The sequence below is a fragment of the Pteropus medius genome, unplaced genomic scaffold, assembly GCF_902729225.1.
Source record: "Pteropus medius unplaced genomic scaffold, Ma_sr-lr_union100, whole genome shotgun sequence".
Classification (NCBI taxonomy): domain Eukaryota; kingdom Metazoa; phylum Chordata; class Mammalia; order Chiroptera; family Pteropodidae; genus Pteropus; species Pteropus medius.
This window is the reverse complement of record NW_024340693.1, coordinates 866,081-873,955: the sequence shown is the minus strand read 5'-3', so window position 1 is coordinate 873,955 and position 7,875 is coordinate 866,081. Positions and strand designations below refer to the sequence as shown.

At 55.6% G+C, this 7,875-nt stretch overlaps 1 long non-coding RNA gene across 1 annotated transcript in view; it reads right to left on the bottom strand.

Moving 5' to 3' along the window:
- Positions 1–220: 220 nt before the first annotated feature.
- Positions 221–7,875, bottom strand: part of LOC120602286 (uncharacterized) — a 9,285-nt gene continuing 1,630 nt past the window's right edge. Inside the window, exons 2-3 of the long non-coding RNA XR_005652683.1 lie at positions 6,055–6,332; positions 221–4,739 (exon numbers count right to left, since the gene is read on the bottom strand). This is a non-coding gene — a long non-coding RNA (uncharacterized LOC120602286). The remainder of the gene's footprint in view (positions 4,740–6,054; positions 6,333–7,875) is intronic.

Sequence of the window (7,875 nt, the reverse complement as noted above, 5' to 3'; positions counted from 1 at the left end):
GTTAAGAGCTATCCGAGCATACTCACCAACAAACACCCCATTAGTCGTCTGCTCTACATGCTGCGAATCATCGCAGGGTGTGTGTGTCCCCGCATACACACACACACACACACACACACACACACACACGCCCCGCTGCCAAACAAACACCTTCCTCGGCCTCAGCGACTCTGTAAATGAAGTTGGCAAAGGCCAAACACACAAGAATGGTGGAAAAGCCTTGGTTTTACATTTAATTCTAATTTGCTCTTCTGAGAAGCGTTATGTCCTCGTGAGAGAGATGGGTTGCCTGGGAGATACGGTTCTTAGGCCAGAATTCCAATTGTCTACAAAGTAACACGGACGTTATTTTAGAAGCCGTCATGCAGCAGAATGACTAGAGAAGAGGTCATTTGGATAAATGCAGACGGAGAGGCAGCCGCGTGGGTGGGCGTGTGCCCTGCAGTTTCCCGGACTGCAGGGCCCACCGTCTCTGAGGCCAAGCAGTTTCCGGGCTCGTCACGCAGATGCCTAAGAAGGTCCAGAGGCCCACAGTGTGACTTCCCACTCACTCTGTCAGCTGCTTGCCAATATGTTTGTTGCTCACTCAAAAAGTACCACCACCGTGCAACCCACTGAGTGCACAGAACCCCAGCTGGGCCCATCATGTCACTCTGTGGGCTCAGGGTGGGGGAGCCAGTGCCAACATGCTGACTCTGTGTGAAGGAGACTGCTGTGAATAGTAGTGATTTTCATCTCTGATCTGGGAGTCTCATGTCTTCCGCCAGCATCCTTGAATCGTCCTAGCTCCAAGCGAGGCAAAGCCTCAGACCCTCTGAGGGTCTTGACATTAAAAGGCAGCTGTTCTGCTCAGGCGTAACTAGTGTGGGTTACAAGGCGGCCACCAATCCACTGAACGGGGGGCCTTGTGCGCAAGCGAGAAAAGTGCCTGGTGGTGACCAGCTTCCGTTTAATTTAAATCTTGGGCAGAAGATGACATTCATCTGAAAGAAAAACTCAAAATGTAGTCATCACCTTCTTTTCACATTTCTTAGCATTATAGTGTTCCTGGCAAGTTAATGATGCTTTGTTTTAAAACCGAAAACCCCTGTGGTGAGAAGGACTCACTGGAAAGAAAGCGTATGCTCAGTGATGACCTGTGGGGCGACTTCTCCAAGGAGAAAAGCACCTTGGGACAGGTGGCTATCTCCCCGGTGAATTCCGTTGGAAGCCGGGGGATGGCGCCCCGTGGCCAGCACCCCCACCCCCGGGTCCGTCCTCCACGCATGGGGCAGGTCGTTGGAGGGAACAAGGCTAGCCCAGAGCCGCCCCACGCCTGGTTGGCTTCTCATCCGCTTGGGCTGCTGTCCCAAAGGGCCACAGGCTGGGCAGCTCATACCCAGCAAACACTACTGCGCATGGTTCTGGAGGCCGAAGCCTGAGGTCAGGGCTCTGGCCTGGTGGGCAAAGACTCTCCTCTGGACTGTGGGCTTCTCTCATCCTGGCGTGAGGCCACCACCTGGGGAGCTCACTGAGCCTCTGTCATAAGGTCACACATCCCATTCGTGAGGGCTCCACCCTTTTGACCTAAGCACCTCTGCAAGGCCCCGCCTCCCGACACCATCACCTTGGGGGTTAGGGTGCCTACATATGAATTTGGGGGTGGGGAACCCAAACATCCAGAGCACAACAGTAGAAGACTGGATGTTTGTGCAGATACGGTCATTTTAAATATCTTTGCAAAGGGAAAACACAACCAAAAAACCCCACGGCCCCATCAGCCTGCACTGGGTTCTTTCTTTTCCTAATTACGAGAAAAAGCAGTTGCAAAATGTAAAGAAAACGGGGCTTTGAAGGCACGACAGAAGCCACGCACAACGGAAAGGCCTCGCTAAGGCTGGAAACGGGGCGCATGCGCCATCGATGGATGCTGGCGCTCGATGTGGTCTGGCTCTGTCTCCCCCGGTCCTTCTCCTGTCTTCCCGGCTGGCTGGGTCCCCATCCTGCTCGCTTGCTCAGGGACCGCCTTCTCTGCTTCTCTCTAAGTCCCATCCCCAATTTCTGCCGCTCTGTTTCACCCTCTTGTCCTTCCGATCTTGTTTCATAATCTGGTTTGAGTTCCTCGCGCGCCTCCTGTACAGGCATGAAACGCAAATTTAAAAACACCGTTTGCACAGTGCAGTGGGCAGGAAGCCCCGGAGCAGCTTGGAAATAGACAAACAGCCCCAGCGCATTGCTCCAAATTCAGCCTGTCACGGGATCCTGCAGTCATCCTGCAGAGCAGGAATAGACCCATTTTACAGACGAGGCATTGGGCAGAGGTTGAGTATCTGGCCCATTCCCCCGGAAACCACTGTCCCACCCTCTAGTTCCGTGGCTCTGACTGTTTGAAATACTTTATTTAAGGGAGATCGTGCGGTATTTGTCCGATGACTGGCATAGTGCACTGAGTGAAGATTCTCCCAGATCCAACCATGTTGTCACATGGGGCAGCGTCTCTGTCTATTTAAGGCTGGCTGTACTCCGCGGGACGCGCGCGCCACGTTTGCTTTATTCACCTGCCCGTGGACACGACGTGGCTCCCCTCTCTCCCCTGTTGTGACAAATGCTGCAGTGAGCGTGGGTGCCGATGTTTCTTTGAGATCCTGATTTCAGTTCTTTTGGATAACGACCCAGAAGCGGACTTGCTGGATTGCATGGTCGTTCCGTTTTTCATTTTTCCAGAAACCTCCTGGATGTTTTCCACCACAGCTGCACCAATTTACCTTCCCACCAACAGTGCACAAGCATTCCAGGTTCTTCACGTCCTCGCCAACACCTGGGATTTTATTATTTTCTTAATAATAGCCGTTTTGATGGATGCAAGGTGATACCTCATTATGCGTTTGATTTGCATTTCCTGGATGATCAGTGATGTTGAGCATCTTTTTCCGTGCCTCTTGGCCATCTGTGTGTCTTCTTTGGAGAAATCTATACTCAAACCCTTTGCCTATTGTTTAATTTTTTTTTTTTTTTTCCTGCTGAGTTGTTGGAGCAAACCTGATCACTCCTTACCACCTCTCTAAAGCTTGGTCGTCATCACCTCTGTAACTTGTATTTGCTTACGTTTGTCTGATCTTAATCATACAGGGAACCTGTACACTAAGGACAGCCATCGCCTTTTCCCAAAGACTATCTTTGGTTTCTGGACCATGGGAAAAAAATTCCACGAAGAGGACTCGCACCCCCCATGATTGTGCCCGTTTTTCTACGTGCGTGGTTTTTTCGATGATGGGATAATGTTCTACCTCCAGGCCTGGTGAAAGCAAACCCATAAGTATAATGAGGTTAATGGAATTTCTGGTTTTACATACCTCTGCTTTTGTAGTTCCCACCCCAGCTCTGTCAGCCAAAAGCGTGTGTTGCATTGAAAAATGTATGGAGAGAAGGAATTTCTAGACAGGGAGAAATGAGATTTGGCTGTCCTTTAAGGTCTTGAAGAGTTATGTCCCATGAGGATTTAATAGGGTCTTTGGTTAGAAATAAAGGCATCGACATTGGTTCTAAGAGAGAGAGAGATGTAGGACTGAGCCCACCCAAGCGTCTGCGTGAAAATTAAAATTCTGGAGGCAGCTATGGAGTTATTAAAGAGGGTTTTTCGTGGCAGCAACATCTGTGACAAAAAGATGCACCCTAGCCAGGGCAGAGACAGGCCTTCGGAGGTACCCAAGGTCAGGGGCTGGCTCAGAGGGAACCGGGGACCCGCACTGGGTGGTGTTTGGGTGGACTGTTCATCTCTCTCACAGTCAGCAAGGAATTAGGCGTACTGTAACCGGTCACAGCAGGTGACCAGGTATTTGGGATCCATTAAAAATGAGAATCGCTCGAACATTGCCATTTTTAAGGACAGAAACTTGGAATAAAATTTCAAAAAGCATTCCTAGACACAGTCAATGCTCCATCAGATTCTCGTCTTTAAAACCGTTTAAACGGCCTGACTGGGTTTTGGGGTGGTTTTTTTTGAAATGTTCGGGCGGCGTGCGCCTGGTATCACGCGTCTGACGGTTCTCGGTGTCACGGTGGCGGTGACGTCCTTCCTGCCTCAGCCCGGGCTGTCGTTGGCCTCTGCCGCCGATCCACCTGGCTTCGCAGGTAATCGACAGGACGTCTGACTGCGTCGTCCGCTGCGTTGGGGCCCGGGCTGCACCCCTGGGAGTTAACTGTGTTCTGACGCTCACACGCGAGGCTCTCCCCGCTGAGAGACCCATCTCACCGCGGTCCATCGCCTGGACCCCGCGGCCCGTGGCAGCTCAGCGAGCCAGCCCGTGCCGCGCTTCCTCATCCCTGGTATGTCCTCCTCTCCCTCCTCGTAGGATAGAATTCGAGACTTGCTTGGACCGCGTTAAATCTGAGATATCGCCAACGTCCAAGGAGAGTCAGCGGTTAGAGCCAGTATGAGTCACCCACGGCGTCGTTAGCAAATTGCCCCTCAACTTAATGGCTTAAAACAACAAACACTGAGCAACTCGTGGTCGCTGCGGGTCAGATGTCGGCACTTGGCGTGGCTGGGTTCAGTTTGGGGTCTCCCGGGCCATTGTCAAGGAGCTGTGGAGACACCCGACGGCTCCGCGGGGGAACCATCCCCAGGCTCGCTCCTGTGGCCGGCGGCAGGACTGGGGGCCTCGGGTGCTCACAGCTGTTGGGCAGCGGTCGCCCTCCGTTCCTTGCCGTGTGGCCCTCTCCACGGGCAGCTCGTGGCGTGGCAGCTGGCCTCCTTTCAACTGAGAAGAGACAGAGCCAGAGAAGGTGCCTAACCTCGAAAACAATATCCCGTCACTCTGAGCATCGTAGAAGGACGTCGCCAGATCCAGCCTACGCTCAGGCAGCGTGAGTACCACGCGGCAGGGACCACTGGGCCCCCCGAGGGGCCGGGCTGCCAGCAACACTCACGAGCTGCCAGGCCGCTAAGAGGAGACGCCACCGAGTGAACGTGTGGACACGAGCACAGCCCCGAGGCCCGGGCCCCGGCCCCCAGCCCTCAGGAGTCGGAACTGGGCAGGGGGATGCAGGAGGCCGTGGGCGGACACTGGTGAGGAACAAACACGAAGAAATGGAAATGCAAGGGTCGGGGCTGAGAAACACTCCTGACGGTGTGACGAGGGGGCTCGGGGGAAGGGCGGCCAGACACGGCACCCCACTCCTCCTCTGCGTTTTGTTCTTAAAGGGGCTGCGTGCTACAGAGAAGGCCCTTTCCCAACCCTGAGCTCAGCCAACCATTGCTTCCCCTCCCCCACTCCTAACCAACTAAACAATGGGGCAGCGAGCTGGTCCCCTGGCCTCCCAGGGGCCCTCAGCCCGGGGGCAGGGAGGGACAGTGAGGTGAGGGCCTGTACACACAGACAGGTTAACCTCTTGGACTTTGATCCGGGACTTGGGCCAGGCGGGCAGAGCTGGCTGAGTCAGCCGCGAGCGGCAGGGGGAGCCCAAGTCTGACTTCGCTCTGAGTGGCCCCTGGAGCTGAATTCCCAGCCAGGCAGGCAAATGGGGAAAGGCACGATTGAGCAAATGAACAAAGACAGATGACAGGGAGAGCCAGGCCCGAATTAGCTGCAGTATGTGGGCGGCCGCTTCCTGCCTTCCAGGTGTTCCCCCCCCGCTTCGGGTGCTGGACGTCGTCCATTCGTCCGTCTGTCCATCCAATAAATATTTATCGAGCACCTTCTATGCCTCCAGCTCAGGTGCTGGCATGAAACAACAAGAAGATGCTGGCCGTGGCCTTGTCCTCAAGGATCTTATCGTCTAGAAGGGGAGGTGTGAATGACATGGCCACACAGATCCATAAAAGTCATTGGCGGTCACTGGCAAAACCTCTCCTCGACCTAACTCTAGCCAGGCTCTGCGGGGCCCGCTTTACCGCTGGGCCTCGGCCCTGCTCCCCGTCCCTGGCCTGCCAAGCATCCTCAGTCAGCTGAGCGAGGGTTCTGCACCCCTCCCGCTCTCCCACCCTCGGCATCCGATCCAGTGCCTCATCCTGCCCTGGGTACCTGGTCCCCTGGCCTAGACACCTGGTTCCCGCCCCCGTCCCCGCCCACCTACCTTCAGCAAGAATCCCGTCAGGTCGGTTCAGCAAGAACCCTCCTGCCCTGCTGTCCCCTCCTGGGATCCATCTGCCCCCTCCCTGTCCCCTCACTCTGCCCGTGGGTTAGAAGTCACCATGGTCCTTGGACTGCGGGTCGAGCCCGGCCTCTCCTGCATTGCCGCCATCCTGACGCCATTTGTGACAGTCCCGAATAAAGTCTTCGTCACCTTCTCAGCAGAAGTCGGGGCGATTGTTCCTCGGACCCAGCTGCTGCGAAGGTGGAATGCTTCGCACGCTGTGGAAATAAACGAACAGGAGGCCCCGACCTCGTCTGGGAAGGCTAAGGGGGGGCCTGCCCGAGGAGGCCGTGCTGCAGCCAAGCTCTCACACCTCACGAGGTGGAAGACAGGCGACAAAAAATGTCCAGAACTTAGACGTAGAGCACGAGAGTGACGAAGTGACAGTTCGCGTCAAATGGCAGCATTGCAGGAAAGGCCCAGGCAAGGAAAATCTTGTTCCCGAGAGCAGCGGTCCCCGACCTTTTGGGCACCAGGGACCGGGGGGCTCCTATGAGAATCTGATGCCCGAGGATCTGAGGCGGGGCCGAGGCGGTGATGCTGGCGCTGGGGAGCGGCTGCGAATGCAGACGAAGCTTTGCTCACCGCTCACCTCCTGCTGTGCGGCCCGGTTCCTAACAGGCCTCAGACCAGTACTGGTCCACGGCCCGGGGGTTGGGGACTCCTGCAAAGGATACACCTGATTCGGCCTGTGGGACAATCCCTTGTTTTGTTTTGAGTGTAGCACACCATTCCCTTCCTGAGAGGACATATAACTAACTACCTGTCCCATAAATGCTCTTGGAGCCAGTGACATCGTGCCGCTGGCTCCCTCGTCTGTGAGGAAAATAGCTTTTCAGCATACATTTGTATGAGTGTCACGCTTTTAAAAATTATTTAAAATCCTCCTTGGGCGGGGTGGGTGGAGGGGGTCGGACAGGTGTGGTTGGTACTTAGGCCCTGGGCTTTGAGGAAACTTGGGGAGACCTGGGAAGGGAGTCGTCATGCTCATGAGTGAACGGGTGCATCACTGAAGCATCGGCCCGGCAAGGTGTCTTGTGGCTAGGCCACACCGTCCCCTACTCAGTGGCAGGGGGCGGGACGGGGGCGAGGGGCCGTTGCCTCCCTCATCAGACACAAGATTATGTATCTAAATGGGGTTTCCCTTGCCTCGCTTCCCCCCTCCCCTGCCCACGCTCGGAGCTTTTCTCTGCCCTCCAGGCTCAAAACCTTGGCCTTGTCCCTGGGTGGACCTCACCCTCTTGTTCCTGGGCTGGGGAGCTGCTGAGTTCTGGCAATGCTGGCTGGTGGTGTTTTCTCCTGGGAGACCTCAGGGGTCTGTCCCCAGGCCCAGGCCTCCCCAACAGTGGGGTCCGAGCACAGCCTGCCAAGCCCCGAGCCCCACTAGTAAATTCATTAGCCCACGAGGAGGCACTTGATTCGTGGGTGGCCAGCTCAGGTGTCCCAGCAGGAAGCCCTGCCCAACGGGCACAAGTGGTGTTGAGTGGAAGCCACTGGACCCGTCTGAGCCTCTCCTGGGAGTCTGACGTCACACAGGGCAGAGGAGGGGCTGAGGATGTCACCCATCTGGAGTATCCAAGTGGCGGCAGAAGGACAACAAGATGGCAGTCCTGCTAGAGCCACCCCGTATCCTGAGGGAGCTCTTGGCAAACCACGTCGTTTATGGTCTACATTCTGATGCTTTGATATCGGGGCCTTGGGGACTCTGGAGGGACCGCCCTTCCCAGGGTGAGCTGGGACTGAGAGCTGGCAAGTGACTCA